The following is a 17239-nucleotide window of genomic DNA, read 5'->3' as shown; positions in this document are numbered from 1 at the left end:
GTGAGCCTGAGATGCTAGAGGAAGGTCTGCACAAGTGTTCTAACAATCACAAACTGATTGATACAAATTGAAAAAAAAGTGTGTCTAGGTGTGGCGCAACGGATGTTGCTTGAAATCAGTTCCTCCCACTTGAGGAGGGGTGATTTCTACTCCTATATATTGAGGGGCCACATTTAGCAATTTGTTACGACTAAGGGTACTCACCCGAAACGCGTCATCCTGCCGTGTATACGATGGTTATGTCTGTCTACTGTTCAAAATAAAAAAGAAGAGCTGAAAGAGGAATCTATTTGTCTCCGGGATCCTTTCTTCATTTTTCTCTGCCTGTTACGGGAACACTCCCCCAGGGCCCTGGAGCCGGGACTATACACAAACCAGATAGGTGAGCTGGATTTTCTCCGTTTTCTTTCTTATGTCCGGGTTCACCTCTGAATCCGGACAACCCCTTTAAAGGCTAGTTCTCATGTGAGTTGGAGGCTCCGTTTGGTGCCTCTGTTGCAGATTCCATCAAAAAGACTGGATCAAAAAGTCCTGTGTGCAGTCTGCGCCCCCACAAAATAGAACAAGTTCTATTCTTGTCTTCTCATTTTGCGGACAAGAATAGGCATTGTTACAATAGGGCCTGCAAAAAGTGCGGGATGCACATGGACCGCAATTCGCAAACCGCAAAACAGATACAGTCATGTGAATGGACCCTAACTATATAACAACCTACATGAATATTCAATGTAATATTTCATATGGGTGGATGGTTTTCTTCATATTATTTTTTCAAGTCACTTTGCGGGCTCGGTTTTAGGGATAGGTGCGGGTCCGTAGCGATATACCACCAATGTGTGAGATGGTTCAACCTCTTTCATATATATATAAAGTATATGTAGTTCTAGGGAACCGAGATCTATCACAACCTATAATGACAATCAGAAGCCCACTTGCAGGTACATTAACTCAGAAGGACAAGTTAAAGACCTTAGAGAGGTTGAGGCTGCCACAGGTTCCAATAAGAGCCCTACTGTACGAATGTGTATTAATTCAGACTGCACATGTATAGCCTGGTAATCATACCTAATGCAAAGCATCAAATGAGGCCACAGTGGTAGGGATGCTTCAAGGGGTCATTAAATACTAACAAAAACGAGGCCATAACTAACGTACTAAGTTATAACTAATGATAGTGCGCCTTACTGTCTGGCGCCGGCAGCTCTCATCAAGCCACCAAACATGAACGAGCCACAGCCCCCAGCATTCATCATTTTTTACGCCTGGTTTAGGTGTAGAAAATGGCCTAAATGTAAGACAGCAAGGAAGCTGTCTTGCATTTAGTATTGGCACTGGTTGCTCCGAACTTATGTAGAGGCCGGCGCCTCTATATAACTTCGGCTATCCACCGCCAGCTAAAGGGCTTATTAAGACCGGCGTCTCAAACACCCGTCTTAATAAATGTGCCCCAAAGGATCCATATTTTCCCTTTCTGACGGATCAGAAGAATGGAAAAAAAAACGGTGATGTGAACCCGGCCTAACTTATATTTTGGTAAGGTTAGGCTTTACATGAGGACCTGTGCAGGTATCTCATATGTACAAAATGTTTTGAAAAGTGCTCTCCCAGTGCATAGACCATCACATGACCACTGAACTTCACAAGCTCAGCAAAGCTGTCAGGGGCGTGTCTGTCGACACACTGTTGACAGATTCTGTATATAAATGTATGTGTAAATATTTTTTATTCCATGTTTACACATGTAAAGCGAAAGCATAAGAGAAAGTATGCATTGTATTCATCCATAGACAGCCTGTGCAATCCGTGCCAAAATCCTCAAGGATTTCTTCAGCATCTGTGATTCGCATTTCCTTAGGGGTTGCAGTCCTCGACAAGTTCATTAATGCTTATGGAGCATTTCTTAGTAATTAATGTGACCGATAACATGACAGGATGTGTTACTGATAACAGGTTCCAACTGACCACAAAACGTTTTGCTACTTTGTAACAAGGACACCGCCTGAGAACTGATAGTGAGCACACCCAGTAGGGACAGAAGATGCAACCAGATTCCTGATAACATCCCAAAACTTGTGGATGAAGTGACCCACCAGCAGCAATCCCAGCCCAGGAGATGGAAGCTTGATCCCTGACCTTCATCATCTTGTCCGAAAGCCAGAAGGAAGTCACATGTGTGGCACGAGTCTGACCTAGAAATATAGCAGGGAGTGGGATATTTTGTGTGAATAAGGAAGGGCTGGAACTTCACAGATGAATCATTGAAACAATCATTATCCTGAGGAAAAGCCTTGAAGGGTGGATTAGCTCTGATAACTGCCCTTCCAAGGTAACAATGCAAACTGTAAATGATCCTGAGCAAGTAGCGAGAGAGATACAATATATCTACAGGCTTTAAGTGTTTTCCTGGGGTCCAGAATCTACTAGTAGGAGCTAATGCATTGATGGATACATTTATGTTGATTGGGTTCTGAGCATTATTTTATTTGCACACCATGGAAGCGGACCACGCCACTGCTATGGAGCTTGCAGCGATGAACTCCTCCTGTTTTCCCAATGTAGAGCTAGAACATTTTCCTGCAGTCGCCACAAGGGGGTGCTCAGTGCACTGAGATTTTTCCAGCTTGCATTGGGTTCCATGGTAGCTTCATAAAGTCTTATTCACTGAGCTCCCCCAAGTGGTCGCTGCAGGCAGACAGTTTTGGCATCTACAGTGTCATTGGGGGTACGTTTTCCGTGTGCTACAAAGTGTTACTTCTTTATTCAAAAATCCACTTTTTGGAGGGGGCCCATACTAAGTTTTGCTATGGTCATATGATTTCTGTGTACGCCCCTGTATAAACTTAAAATAAGAGCATGGCAAGGTGGTGCGTCATGCTGCGGTCATGGCGAATACAATCCATGATTGAGGTACCTCCCCCACGTTAAGAACAGCATATATTTGAACAGGATACTGCCCGGTGAGTGAGATCTCATCCTTTAGAAGAAGCTGGAGCAGTGAGTGATGAGCTCTAACAGAGCCAAGTCCGAAACAAAACTTCTCTGCCTTCAATCACCCAGGAACACGGGATAATTTGACCAGTTGTTATGAAAACATTGCACGCTTCATTAAGATTTGTGAAGTTACCAACCCACAGGTTTTGCATAAAGACTTCTTACCCCTTTTATCTGGAACATTCAGTAGCTGGAAAAAGAAATCTCATTTTAGAGGTTTGGATACATTTCATTTGACCAACATGGTTGATACAATTGTAGTGTATACAGCTGGCACCAGAGAGAAAGCCAAGAATGCTCTGTCATGCCCACCACTTGTGAAGAATTCCTGGCAGCTGGCCATCTGCGTGTGGAACTACACTATTGTGTTTCTCAACTAGTTAAGATTTATTCAGAGGTCTATCTGGCCATATACAAAAATGAAACACAAATACTTACCTCAAGGCCGGTTACACAGATGGGTGCTAATCCTGGCCCAGCCCAAAATTACAGCTTCATAGATCCCTATATTTCTGTTTTGCGGCTGTATTACGCTGATGTAAAACTGACCTGTGTAAAGAATTGTCACAATCAAGCAAACATTTTAGTAGATAGTGAGCCATGGTTTTCTCACAGTTAAAGGGGCTCTTCAGGATTTTCCTATACCAGGGATAGGTCATCAATATGAGATCAGTAGGGGTCCGACTCCCAGCAACCCCGCCGATTAGCTGCTTGATGAAGCCACTGTGCTCACCGGAGCTCTGGTGGGCCTTTCTCACAGCTTACCAAGTACAGTACCATCCATTCAATAAAAGCTGTGATTGGTATTGCAGCTCAGCCCTATTGACTTGAATGGGACTGAGCTGTGCCTAGGCCTTATAACCAATGGAACGTGGCATCACATGGTCTAGGAGCACCATGGCCAGGAGTCGGACCCACACTGATCAGATGTTGATGACCTATCCCAGGATAATATGAAAATCCCAGAGAACCCCTTTAACGTAAATGGCTTCTGTGATATGGCTGTCTTTCTTCTCATGTTCCCACTGGATTTTTTATTATAGACCTGGACCACCCTATCAATGTCAGACTGAGATCCCTAGGGCCCACTAGAAAATAGGACTGTAATGGCCTACCCTTCATATATAAGGAAGATGAGCATCATAATCTTTGTTGTTATCTCTAGATGCACATGTATCATCAAATAGATCCAATAAGTTATTTATATATGAACCCATAAAAAATAAAGCCTAATGGCAACTGATTGGTTCCAACATCTGTGCCACCTAAGGTTATCTTTTGCTGGATCTCAGGGATCATTACTGTGTAAGAGTCTGGGTCCCACAGAGTATAAGCTGGTGCTCTGGTGAGCCAGTCCAACCCTCCTTACTGCCCATCACGGACTGTTTCTAGGTTTCTCCCAGTTGCCCCAGTAAAAACTCTTGCTTTTGAAGTTTCTTGTTCTCTAGGACCAGTGGGGCAGATAGTATCAGTGCCAATGTCTGTGGAAAGTAGAGACATGCCATAAAAATTTGTTCAGCCGGTCCTGCTGAAATGGGGCGCTTTCGGCCGTCATTAGTCTAAGTTGTAATGCCACCTTAAGGATTAGATAAATGATGGCCGAATGCATCCCATTTTGGCAGGACTAGCTGACCAACTAATTTGTATGGCATGTCCCTACTCAACACTGACTATAGATGTCAGGGGAAAGAAGGGTCAGGCACATTGAATCTCAACAAGCATTTGGCAATTACAGTACCTAAAATGTATGGACAGTTTTAGATCTGCACTTGTGATTTAGACTTGCATTTGTGTTTTTCCACCTTCCTACCTACAGTTGAGACTACATGTGGCTAATGTAATCTAGCACACCTACCGTTGTGAATATTGGACATGCTACTCCCGCTGCTCCTGGCTGCAAACTGTGATATCTATAATAATGGAGCAATGAAGCTTGGTTTGCTCTTTTAAAAAGCAAGGTAGAGGAGTAGTGGGCATGGTTAGGGGGTGACGAACATGATTTCATGTGTTTGCAAGTGTTCCATTTATATAATTCAGTCCATCATCTGACCATGGAAATATATTACATTCAGGCTGGAACATGTGAATCCTCGGTGGCCCCTTGGTACCCCAGCTAGCCTATATCCATAATAATACTGGGTAGATTATTAAACAGACTACCCAATTTATTATGATAGATGCATCAGGTGGCATAGGATGACTTCTAGATACAAAGGCAGGCCAGCCAGTATTCTCTTTTCCCAGGGAACCACCTTCTTGACGTTGCTGCACGGACCTCTTTAATCAATCATCTTGAGTGTCTTATTGCTGCTTGCCGCTATATGGGCAGGTAGTTTTTGCATGTAGCTGTAGAGTGGGCCCCTAGAATGATTTGTACTGGTGGGCCGTCGGCACCCCAGTCCGACACTGATTACATTGGATTGAAAATGAGTCTGACTTGCTTAAAAATGATTCACATTAGCTCATTATTGCTTTATTTATTGTATTGTATTGTATTACCAGTAGACAATCTGTCCCTAAATATACGTGTTTCATACTTTATTTTATTTTTTTTCCACATTTCTACTGTGCTGCATTTTTCATGTTACCTTGAAGTCTATGGTAAATTATTAAATGTAACATAGACAAAGAGGGAGATTTTTCAAAAGTGATGTAAAGGAAAACTGGCTCAGTTGCCCATTGCAAACAATAAGATTCCACCTTTCATTTTCCAAAGGAACTCTAAAAAATGAAAGGTAGAATGTAATCTGATTGATTGCTATGGGCAACTAAGGCCAGACCCTATTGACTACAATGGGATCCAGTGGGGATCCAGACGCCTTCCGGCATGAGCGCCGAGTTTCGGTTACTCACCAGTTTTTATCTGCCCGAAACCCGACACTCATATTGGAAAGCAGCCGAACCCCCACCAATAGGCTCCGGTGGTGCACGGCCCTATCTGGCAAAGCCGAATACGGTTAACTCCTGTAAGCCGTTGCTCTACTGGAACAGCCTGTCGAATAGATTTACCATAGGGGTGGAACTAGCCTAAGCCAGTTTTCCTTCACACTACTTTTAATAAACCTTCCCAAAGTGTCTTTTGTATGGGATTTTTTGGTTTGAATTAGTAGGTTTTTGTCAATATACAGTATGGTCTAGGTATGGTGTATTTTTCAGGCATTTTTCCCATATACAAATTTCTTTCTGTGTCTTACCCTCTTGCTTGAGGGTGTCAATGATGGCCTTCTGGACAGCAGTCAGGTCGGCAGTCTTACTCATGATTGCGATTTTGAGTAATGAACCAAGCTGGGAGTTTTTAAAAGCCTCAGGAATCTTTTTCAGGTGTTTAGAGTTAATTAGTTGATTCAGATGATTAGGTTAATAGCTCGTTTAGAGAACCTTTTCATGATATGCTAATTTTTTGAGGTAGGCATTTTGGGTTTTCATGAGCTGTATGCCAAAATCATCAATATTAAAACAAGAAAAGGCTTGAACTACTTCGGTTGTGTGTAATGAATCTAAAATATATGAAAGTCTAATGTTTAGCAGTACATTACAGAAAATAATGAACTTTATCACAATATGCTAATTTTTTTAGAAGAACCTGTAAAATCTTTATGGGAAATAAAAATGCGCGAAAAAAAAACTCTTTTTCTAAATATACAGTTAAAAATCCACCCATGAATCGTAATGGTCGCAATAATAATTGTGAAAATAGGGTTGGTTGGTTTGCAACTATCAATGCATCATTTTGATTTTGAGGTTAGCGTTTCTGTTACATACCATGTCAGGCTTTCCTTACGTTCCTTCAGATTTTAATTTAAGGGTACTTTATAGATGTCTCTCATATGCCATTTCACAGCGCTGCAAAATACATATTGAAATTCACACTAACCTCTACCATGCTATATACTTTAGAGATTATGTTAAAACAGCTAGGAGGCCTGCCAGCTGGATAACCTAAAATTATGCCTTTGAAATTAAAAGGCGGAGCAGGTCATCAAAAGGCCTATTGGAATATTGCAAGCAAGCAAATATGTTGAGCGACCTTGTAGTCATCAGAAAATGGGAATTATGTCTTGTCTTTGGTATGTTACCCTGGTGCCCATACAGTGTGGCACCAATCACTCCATCCCTCGAACTCATAAAATGTGGAATTTGTTCCTGGAATTAGCCAGTTTTGTGCCCTCAAAAGCAATTTGTACATCGGCATTTACAGGGATTGGTTTGCTTGTAAATATAGAGTCACGTTCTGCTGATTGTACTTTTGTATTCTTGCTGCCTCTGTAGTCTGCAATTTTCGTCCAGTTATTTATAGACACAAACGCCAAAAATAACTTTTATGCGCCAAGCCGAAATAGTGACGGATATTTTTGGAAAACTAAATTGTACAGCTTATTCTTTTTATTCTATTTCTGTTTTCTATAGGCCTTAGAAAAGGAGAACCATGGTAGAGAGGTGGGATTCGAACAGGCTTAGAAATTCAACACAATAATGGACAGCACTTCAAAGTAGACAATAAAGATGGATGCAAGTCTTGTATAATAATATATAAGTGCATAAATAATATGTAAGTGCATAAAATAAAATAAATATAATAGTCTTGGTAGCAAGTAAGTTAAAAAAGGGAAGCCAGTCCGGCTCAACGAGTCTGTAGGTTCAATGTATCTGACCACACGTATGGGACGGTGCACAGGAGGTCACTTCAGCTACAGATGCAGCATACCAAACATAGAATATCCGGCAGCACATCCATAAAATCTTCACCTTTATTAGATCACATTAAAAGCATAACATCCAGACGCATGCTATCCTTGGTCATGGCATAAAACAATAAAACATTCCCCAAGTGAACTGAATTTGCTCCCTGATACGTTGTATTTTTATTAGTATGAAATTATATATACATTAGTAATGCTTATAATGATTATATTATAATATTTTATTTATGTGTTATTTATATTATATACTTAAAGGAGTTATCCCATGACTAATGTAAAAGTTGACAATTGAACATCATATAGCACATGACAATTTCTTTCTACCAAAGCTAGAACCAGCCCTGTACTTTACATGGATCCAGAGATCTCCCCATTCATTGCTCCGCTAGATTAATATTATGCTGACAGTTCAAGGGGAATGTCTTTTCTGCTGCAGGTAAGGGGGCGTGTCCATGCTCTCCCTATCACAGCTCAGGAGGCGTGTCCATGCTCTGCCTATCACAACTCAGGAGGCAGTTGAAGGATGAAACTGAGCATGTGCGGCCATCTCAGTGAGCAGGACAAAGAAATAAGAAAAAAAGCAAATAGCAGGTGGCACTATACAGATACATTTTATTTAATAACTCAATGGCTATGCAAAATGTTTAATTACATGCAGTTACACAAGTATTCAGATCCAGCTGCTGGTTTGAAAACTGTAGAATATTTTTCGTGGGACAACCCCTTTAATAATATAAAATAATTATTAGTTATTTGTGTTAGTTATATTAGATACTTAATAATTATTCTATGTGCATAGATTGTTTTTGTTTCAGTATAATCTAATAGACTATTTTACCTGAATGGCTAACAGGCTATGCCACCAGAATGGGTTAACTCCCAGTTGGGTGTAACCAAAAAATGGAGATGGTCTTATCTTTTGCCCCCTTTTAAACCAGTATATGTCAGTTTTTGTTTTATGCCATGACTAAGGATAGCATAGGTCTGTCATAACGCGTAGGCCATGATGTACTATTTGTTATGCTTTTAATGTGAATATTTTATGGACCTGCTGCTGGATTTCCTTTGTTTGGTTTAATAGGCTTGGTCCAGTTCCCCAAAGTGTTAGCTGAAAATTTAAAATACTGTAGAAACATCCAATGTAATGCAAGGTCTGGTGATGCAATGTTTTGACTGGTATAGCCAAATTTATGTGCTTGATAAAGGCTCCTTTCACATTAGCATTTTTTGCGGATCCGTCATGGATCTGCAAAAAGCTCCGTTACCATAATACAACTGCATGCATCCGTCATAAATGGATCCGGTTGTATTATGTCTTCAATAGCCATGACGGTTCTGTCTTGAACACCATTGAAAGTCAATGGGGGACAGATCTGTTTTCTATTTTATCAGATGTGTCAGAGAAAACGGAGCGTTTTGGTGTCCGCCTCCAGAGCAGAATGGTGACTGAATGGAGGAAAACTGATGCATTCTGAGCTGATCCTTTTCCATTCAGAATGCATTAGGGCATAACTGATCCGTTTTGGACCGATTTTGAGAGCCCTGAACGGATCTCAGAAACGGAAAGCCAAAACGCTAGTGTGAAAGTAGCCAAAGCCCGTTCCTGCCGAGATATTGCATCACTGCACCTTGTCTTATCTTCGGGTGCTTGCCTTCACTATTGCTATTTTGGACTCCAAGTAAGGACCTGTTCACACACCTTATCAGGGCTGGACTGGGATTACCAAGCAGTCCTGGCACACAAACCCCACCAGGCCCCTTATATGATAGTTCGTACAAATTGTGGTGTGCAATGCACAATGCAAAAAATGTTTTTTACTTAGTAATTCCCCAATGTAAACATGATAAAGCACAAAATGTGTCCTTAGCAGCATCAGGTACCACACTGCTGCACATAATACCTTCCCAACAGTGCCAAATAAATACCAGTGCAGCATAAAATACCTCCCAGCAGCACAAATGAATAACACAATACAGCACTAAATACCTCGTTCCCTAAAGCAGCATTGTTTCCTGACCACTCCTTACTCAATGACAGCAGTATTGTCCCCCCAATGACCCCTCCCCCACTGGAAGCAACATTGTTCCACTACTTACCCCTCCCCCAGTGGCAGCAAAATTGTCCCCATTTCAATTTTCTCGCTCCTTACAGACTGGCACGACAAGACAGGAACAGTGACTTTAGAGTTGGAAAGAGAGCATCTCACCTGTAGTTCTCCCCATACTCTTAGTGGGTAAACGATCTGTGATTATGTCACAGCTAGGTCCTTCAGCCCTTCTAACCCCAGAACTGCACTCTTCACATAGTACTGTTAATATTGAGAGCTTTTCTGCATAATACAATACAGTACCATTGAGAACTCTGCTCCATTTTAGCTGATTCCTCTTGCATTTGGACCAGGAGAAATTATCTGTAAAGAATCATGCAGCTTTTAGCATTACCTGAATCCTGAACTAGGCCTCTCGCCCAGTTAAGCAAATTCTCTCAGCTCTACCCTGATGAGGTTCAATCACCCTGAAACAGCTGTCTGCAGATGAGGTACTGGCTTAGCTGTAATCCTAAATTATGTATCAAGGCCTGTATAAAAGGTCAAACATTGACTTATAGGACAGCTAGCTTACATCTGGTGGTATCAGACTCTTGTCTTTTTGGAAAGAGAGCTTATTTGCACACCAGTATAATGTGCAGAATGCATGCAGGGTGAGGACAGAGCAGGAATTGTCACAGAAGGGGGGGGGGGGGTGCTTTTTGGCAACTCCTCCTGTACAGCCCAGTAACCTGCAACTTTACTTATTATTGCCTGTGGTACTAGGAACCTATAGTGTAAGGAGCACATTTGAAGCTTGCATTTGAAGGGTCACAGTGAAAGAATAATATGATACATGACTATAGTAACTCCATTTTATAAGTGATGAAAATTTGCCCAGAATTTCATATTAAAGGGAACTTGACACTGGGTTTAAGCTGTCCTATCTGAAGAACACACTGGGAGAAGGCTGTCAGTCAGCATGAATATCAAGGACTTCACTGCATGTGCACAGCACTTGAAGGACTTTAGCACTTGGCTCATGCTGTAACTAAAATATAGGGAATTTATAAAAAGTACTGCTTTGGAGTGAAGGAGGAGGTCCTTTCAGTGGCTGACAGCCATTTCTGAATGCTCAGTCATCCAGGAACGGCTGCCAATCACTGATAGGACCGCCTCATTGACTCCAAAGCCCAGAATGAGAAGAAACTTAAAGGGGTTCCCTGGGAATTAAGAAAATTTAAATACTTAACGATTACTTTATGATAAACATATTCATGAATACCTTTAATTAGATATAATGAATTGTTTTGCCTAGTGAGCAATCATTAGGAGAAATAAAATGGCCGCCGTCCTATTAGTACACACAAAACCATCTATCTATATATATAAAAAAGGACGTATATATGTGTGTATACACTCACCTAAAGAATTATTAGGAACACCTGTTCTATTTCTCATTAATGCAATTATCTAGTCAACCAATCACATGGCAGTTGCTTCAATGCATTTAGGGGGGTGGTCCTGGTCAAGACAATCTCCTGAGCTCCAAACTGAATGTTAGAATGGGAAAGAAAGGTGATTTAAGCAATTTTGAGCGTGGCATGGTTGTTGGTGCCAGACGGGCCGGTCTGAGTATTTCACAATCTTCTCAGTTACTGGGATTTTCACGCACAACCATTTCTAGGGTTTACAAAGAACGGTGTGAAAAGGGAAAAACATCCAGTATGCGGCAGTCCTGTGGGGAAAAATGCCTTGTGGATGGCAGAGGTCAGAGGAGAATGGGCCGACTGATTCAAGCTGATAGAAGAGCAACGTTGACTGAAATAACCACTCGTTACAACCGAGGTATGCAGCAAATCATTTGTGAAGCCACAACACCCACAACCTTGAGGCGGATGGGCTACAACAGCAGAAGACCCCACCGGGTACCACTCATCTCCACTACAAATAGGAAAAAGAGGCTACAATTTGCACGAGCTCACCAAAATTGGACTGTTGAAGACTGGAAAAATGTTGCCTGGTCTGATGAGTCTCGATTTCTGTTGAGACATTCAAATGGTAGAGTCCGAATTTGGCGTAAACAGAATGAGAACATGTATCTATCCTCTGATGGCTACTTCCAGCAGGATAATGCACCATGTCACAAAGCTCGAATCATTTCAAATTGGTTTCTTGAACATGACAATGAGTTCACTGTACTAAAATGGCCCCCACAGTCACCAGATCTCAACCCAATAGAGCATCTTTGGGATGTGGTGGAATGGGAGCTTTGTGCCCTGGATGTGCATCCCTCAAATCTCCATCAACTGTAAGATGCTATCCTATCAATGGCCAACATTTCTAAGAATGCTATCAGCACCTTGTTGAATCAATGCCACGTAGAATTAAGGCAGTTCTGAAGGCAAAAGGGGGTCCAACACCGTATTAGTATGGTGTTCCTAATAATTCTTTAGGTGAGTGTATATGTGTGTATGTTCCGCTATCACTCAAAAACGCAACCATCGATTTCAACGAAACTTGGTGTACACATCCCTTGCTACCTGGAAAGAAATCTTGTGGGGGTATCAGCTCTCTAGGGTGTACTGTTCCTAAGATATTCCCCAAAAATGACCTGCATTAGCCAATACAAGCCTGCAAGTCTTTCTCTTCATATCCCAACTGCCATACACACGGTCACATGTGCCTTATTAGCCAATAGAAGCTCGCAGGCTCTTAGTCTCCACATACACACAGTTTTATTCTAGGTTTCCATAATAACCCAGCCATTTTTCTTCACGGCTGTAGGTCAACTTTAAGCTAGGGCTACACGACGACAATAAGTCGCACGACACAGCAACTACACTGCTACTTGTGTTGCGCGACATTGATGCGCGACACATGTCGTCGTGTAGGCCTAGCATTAAGGGGCAGGGTGCTGTGGAGGTCACTGTTAAAGGGGCGGGCACTGTGGAGGTCACTGTTAAAGAGGCGTTCACTGTGGATGTTACTGTTAAGGGGGCAGGCCGCTGTGGGGGTCACTGTTAAAGGGGCAGACACTGTGGAGGTCACTGCTAAGGGAGCAGAGGCCACTATTAAAGGGGCAACTGCTGTGGAGGTCACTGTTAAGGCAGCAGGGTACTGTGAGGTCACTGTTAAGGCAGCGCAGTACTGTGGAGGTCACTGTTAAGGGGGCCGGCCCCTGAGGAGGTCACTGTGAAGGGAGTGGGGTGCTGTAAACTCACTGTTAAAGGGGTGGGCTGCTGTGAAGGTCAAAGTTAAGGGGATGGGCTGCTGTGGAGATCCCATTTTAAAGTGGTGGGGCACTGTGGGGGGGATCATTGTTAAGAGGTGGGTGACTGTGGAGTTCACTGTTAAAGGGGAGGGGTGCTGTAGAGGTCACTGTTATGGAGGATACTGTCGATATCTTTTAACGACACACACAAACATTAAATGAAATAGTTTAAATATACCCGTGCGAAGCCGGGTCCTTCTGCTAGTTATAAATAGTTATAAATAATGAAAGGTATTTGGGAATATATTTATTATAAAATCATATTTAAGTGTTTTCATTTTCTTAATTCCAGGAGAACCCCTTTAAATGAATGAAATGCAAGTTTTACAGAATCCTCCCATATTGCTATGTATCAATCTACTCAGCTCCTCCTGCACTATAACATGCTGCCTACAGCTCAGACACCAGGTTTACTGTGAAAAGTTCCCTTTAAGTGCTACCTTGCAGGTATTGTCTTAAGGCCACTTTACACAGGCCAAGAATCGGTCAGATAATCGCTAAAAAGCACTGATAGGAACGCTCGTTAGCGATTATCTGGCGGTGGAAAGGTGTCGCTGATTAACTGATGAACAGGCGAAATGCTCATTCATCATGTAATATGATCATTTGTGAGGGCACCAAAATCGTCGTTTGCCGGCAGCAGGTTGTGCTGTCTAAAAGGCACTTTGCTATTTGGCAAACTATGATTCAGTGTGGGGATGAGCGATGGCATTAGCACTCTTTCCTCTCCATACTGTGGAGGAGATCGTTGCATGTAAATATCTCCTCCACTCACGAGCAGCCGCTTGCCGGGAAGGAATGCTAAATTGTCATGTGTGACCATTACTCAGACCCTGGGCATCCTTTATAAAAGAGACTGACAGTGCGATAACTTAAGGAACCTCTTAGATTGTGGTGTCTAAGTGGTTAAATGGCCAGGACGATCCTTTTAACATGTTACATAATTTTCATGAATTTTCTTCACTCAACACATGACTTTCGTTACCAAATTAGAAGACGTAGACATCGAGACACGTTCTTGAGCAGGTTAGTTCCTACTCCCTCCGCATTTGACATGTTTGTAAAGTCTAGAGCATTATCTGCAGGAATCTATATAGGGACTGCTCACTCTTCCTGTCTGGGGGCGAGTGAAATCCAGGTCAGGTTTATAGGAAGTCAATGCATTGTTGTCTTGCATGATGGGATCAAATTGACTGCAACGTAATGTCAAGGTAAACGATGAAGATGAAATGTATGGTTACTCTGCAGGTATTGAACTCTTCAAACATTTCATCTAAAGGAACTTGTTTTGCACATTTACACTCAGGTATTTATTGTAATAGTTCAAGAACCCGCAGCCATTATGAGCAGATACAGGGCAAAAAAAAATCATTAAAATAAGGTCTATTTTTCTAAAAAATATTCTACCTAAAGAGGTTGTCCGCTTTGGATATTCTCTTCTTGTTTAAACTGTCCGCCAACCTTAAAGGCTATGACCTTTTTCTATTATTGCATTCTACTTGCTTTGGCCCAAATATACAGTACAGACCAAAAGTTTGGATACACCTTCTCATTCAAAGAGTTTTCTTTATTTTCATGACTATGAAGGCATCAAAACTATGAATTAACACATGTGGAATTATATACATAACAAACAAGTGTGAAACAACTGAAAATATGTCATATTCTAGGTTCTTCAAAGTAGCCACATTTTGCTTTGATTACTGCTTTGCACACTCTTGGCATTCTCTTGATGAGCTTCAAGAGGAAGTACCCTGAAATGGTCCTCCAACAGTCTTGAAGGAGTTCCCAGAGATGCTTAGCACTTGTTGGCCCTTTCGCCTTCACTCTGCGGTCCAGCTCACCCCAAACCATCTTGATTGGGTTCAGGTCCGGTGACTGTGGAGGCCAGGTCATCTGACGCAGCACCCCATCACTCTCCTTCATGGTCAAATAGCCCTTACTTTCAAAGTTTTCCCAATTTTTCGGCTGACTGACTGACCTTCATTTCTTAAAGTAATGATGGCCACTCGTTTTTCTTTACTTAGCTGCTTTTTTCTTGCCATAATACAAATTCTAACAGTCTATTCAGTAGGACTATCAGCTGTGTATCCACCTGACTTCTCCTCAACGCCACTGATGGTCCCAACCCCATTTATAAGGCAAGAAATCCCACTTATTAAACCTGACAGGGCACACCTGTGAAGTGAAAACCATTTCATGGGGACTACCTCTTGAAGCTCATCAAGAGAATGCCAAGAGTGTGCAAAGCAGTAATCAAAGCAAAAGGTGGCTACTTTGAAGAACCTAGAATATGACATATTTTCAGTTGTTTCACACTTGTTTGTTATGAATATAATTCCACATGTGTTAATTCATAGTTTCGATGCCTTCAGTGTGAATCTACAGTTTTCATAGTCATGAAAATAAAGAAAACTCTTTGAATGAGAAGGTGTGTCCAAACTTTTGGTCTGTACTGTATATTTTTCAATTGGTCTTTATAAAAAAAAAAATTTAACAATTTATCTTCTACACTTTTTCGGGATTGACCTGTAGCTCTTAATTCTAGTTCCCTGACAACTGACAAGCACTCATTTAAGCCATATTCCTATCAGTTTGATAAGAATTCAGCTTAAATGAGTGTTTATGAGCTGTTAGGAAAGTAAGGAAAAGGGCTATAGATCCAGCTGTCAGAGCAGCTCTCTGATGGATTCACTGAGAAGAAGAACAGCAATATACAGATAGACTAAAAATGAAAATCTAGAAGACAAACTATTGCAATTTTTTTAAGGTGTTGTCAGGCCTTTGGTAAGTGATGGCCTATCCTCAGTATTCAGTCCACTGTCAACATTGTAGTGGAGGGAGCTTGTTACTTTGGTGCTGCCCCCATTGAAGTCATGATGAGATTGTCTATTACAATGTTGATGCTGCTCTGTAGCTCCAGCACTGACTTATGGCGACAGTGCTACATCAACCTGCTGATCTGCTCGGGTGCGGTGCCAGACCCCCGCATCTCAGCTAGGGACGGCCTGGCCTGAGGATACGTCATTATTTCATTATTTAGAAAAAAGCTGGACAAATCCTTTAATAAAGACCAGTTAAAAAAAAAAGATTTATCCAAAAATAAGTAAAACACAGTAATAAAAAAACACGTCCAATAGTCTTCAAGCTGTCCCACTATTGAGATTAGCAGCACTCAGCTGTGACAAATCACAGATCCTGGCACCCAGTGTCCAATTCCCTACAGCACCACTACAGGAGATATAACACATCATACAATGCACATTGAAATCAGTGGGCTGTGTGTGTAATGTATGGACTTGCTGGATCCTCCAGAGTGAGAAATGTTTTTTGTAGCCCCCCTCCCCCTATTCTATGGATCTTATACAGGAGGCATGGGCGTAGCTATAGTGGAAGCAGGGGATGTGGCTCCTACGAGGCCCGAACTCAGAAGTGCCCACCCAGGAGGAGAGCTAAAAGATTTTATTGTCAGGGTCTCCTCAACAGTATTATACACTGACATTATATACAGTCACAGTATATACAGTATATAGGTGTTGGAAACGTATGGAGCAGCTGCCGGGCCTGGTCTGAGAGAGCCATCTTGACTAGTCACAGGAGTATGGTTGCACAGGAGGAGGGTGTTGCGAAGGCGTTGCTGGGGAAGGCCAAAATTGCTGTTGGACCCAGTCAAAATTTGCTGTTGGACCCAGTCATTTCTCGTTATGCCACTGACGGGAAGGTCTCCTTTATGAACTCTGAATTCCTAATACAGTATTACAGTTTTTTTTAACCAAATAACCCCATCCCTTCATCCCCTGCCTCTTCTAGCACCGCAGCCATGATGACTTCTTCTTGGCTGCAGCGATGACCTGCTCGATACACTGGACACCACTGCAGCCAAACACTGGCCTTGACATGTTAAGGTATAAGACCTCTAGTGCCAGCGATTGGCAGAGTTGAGGAACATCATTGCTGCAGGCAAACATAACTTGGCAGGGAGTATCAACGCAGCAGAGCTGGACGCAGCAGGGGATGAATAGGTGTGTATACATTCTATTATTATTTTATCACAATTGCTGGCTCTGAAGAACTTATTTTAATAAGCAGGAAAACCTTTTTAACATTACATTACATGTCGGAACGTGTAGCTGGGATCCCCATTCATTTTTTTTTTTTTTAAAAAGGACCTCTGTTTGTAGAAAGCTTTGAAGAATTTGCACTCTAGTGCAAGTGTTGTATCTTCTAATGATGGAAATGCCCAAGAA

The sequence above is a fragment of the Bufo bufo genome, chromosome 9, assembly GCF_905171765.1.
Source record: "Bufo bufo chromosome 9, aBufBuf1.1, whole genome shotgun sequence".
NCBI lineage: Eukaryota > Metazoa > Chordata > Amphibia > Anura > Bufonidae > Bufo > Bufo bufo.
The sequence above is the reverse complement of the archived record's forward strand: the minus strand, read 5'-3'. Positions refer to the sequence as shown.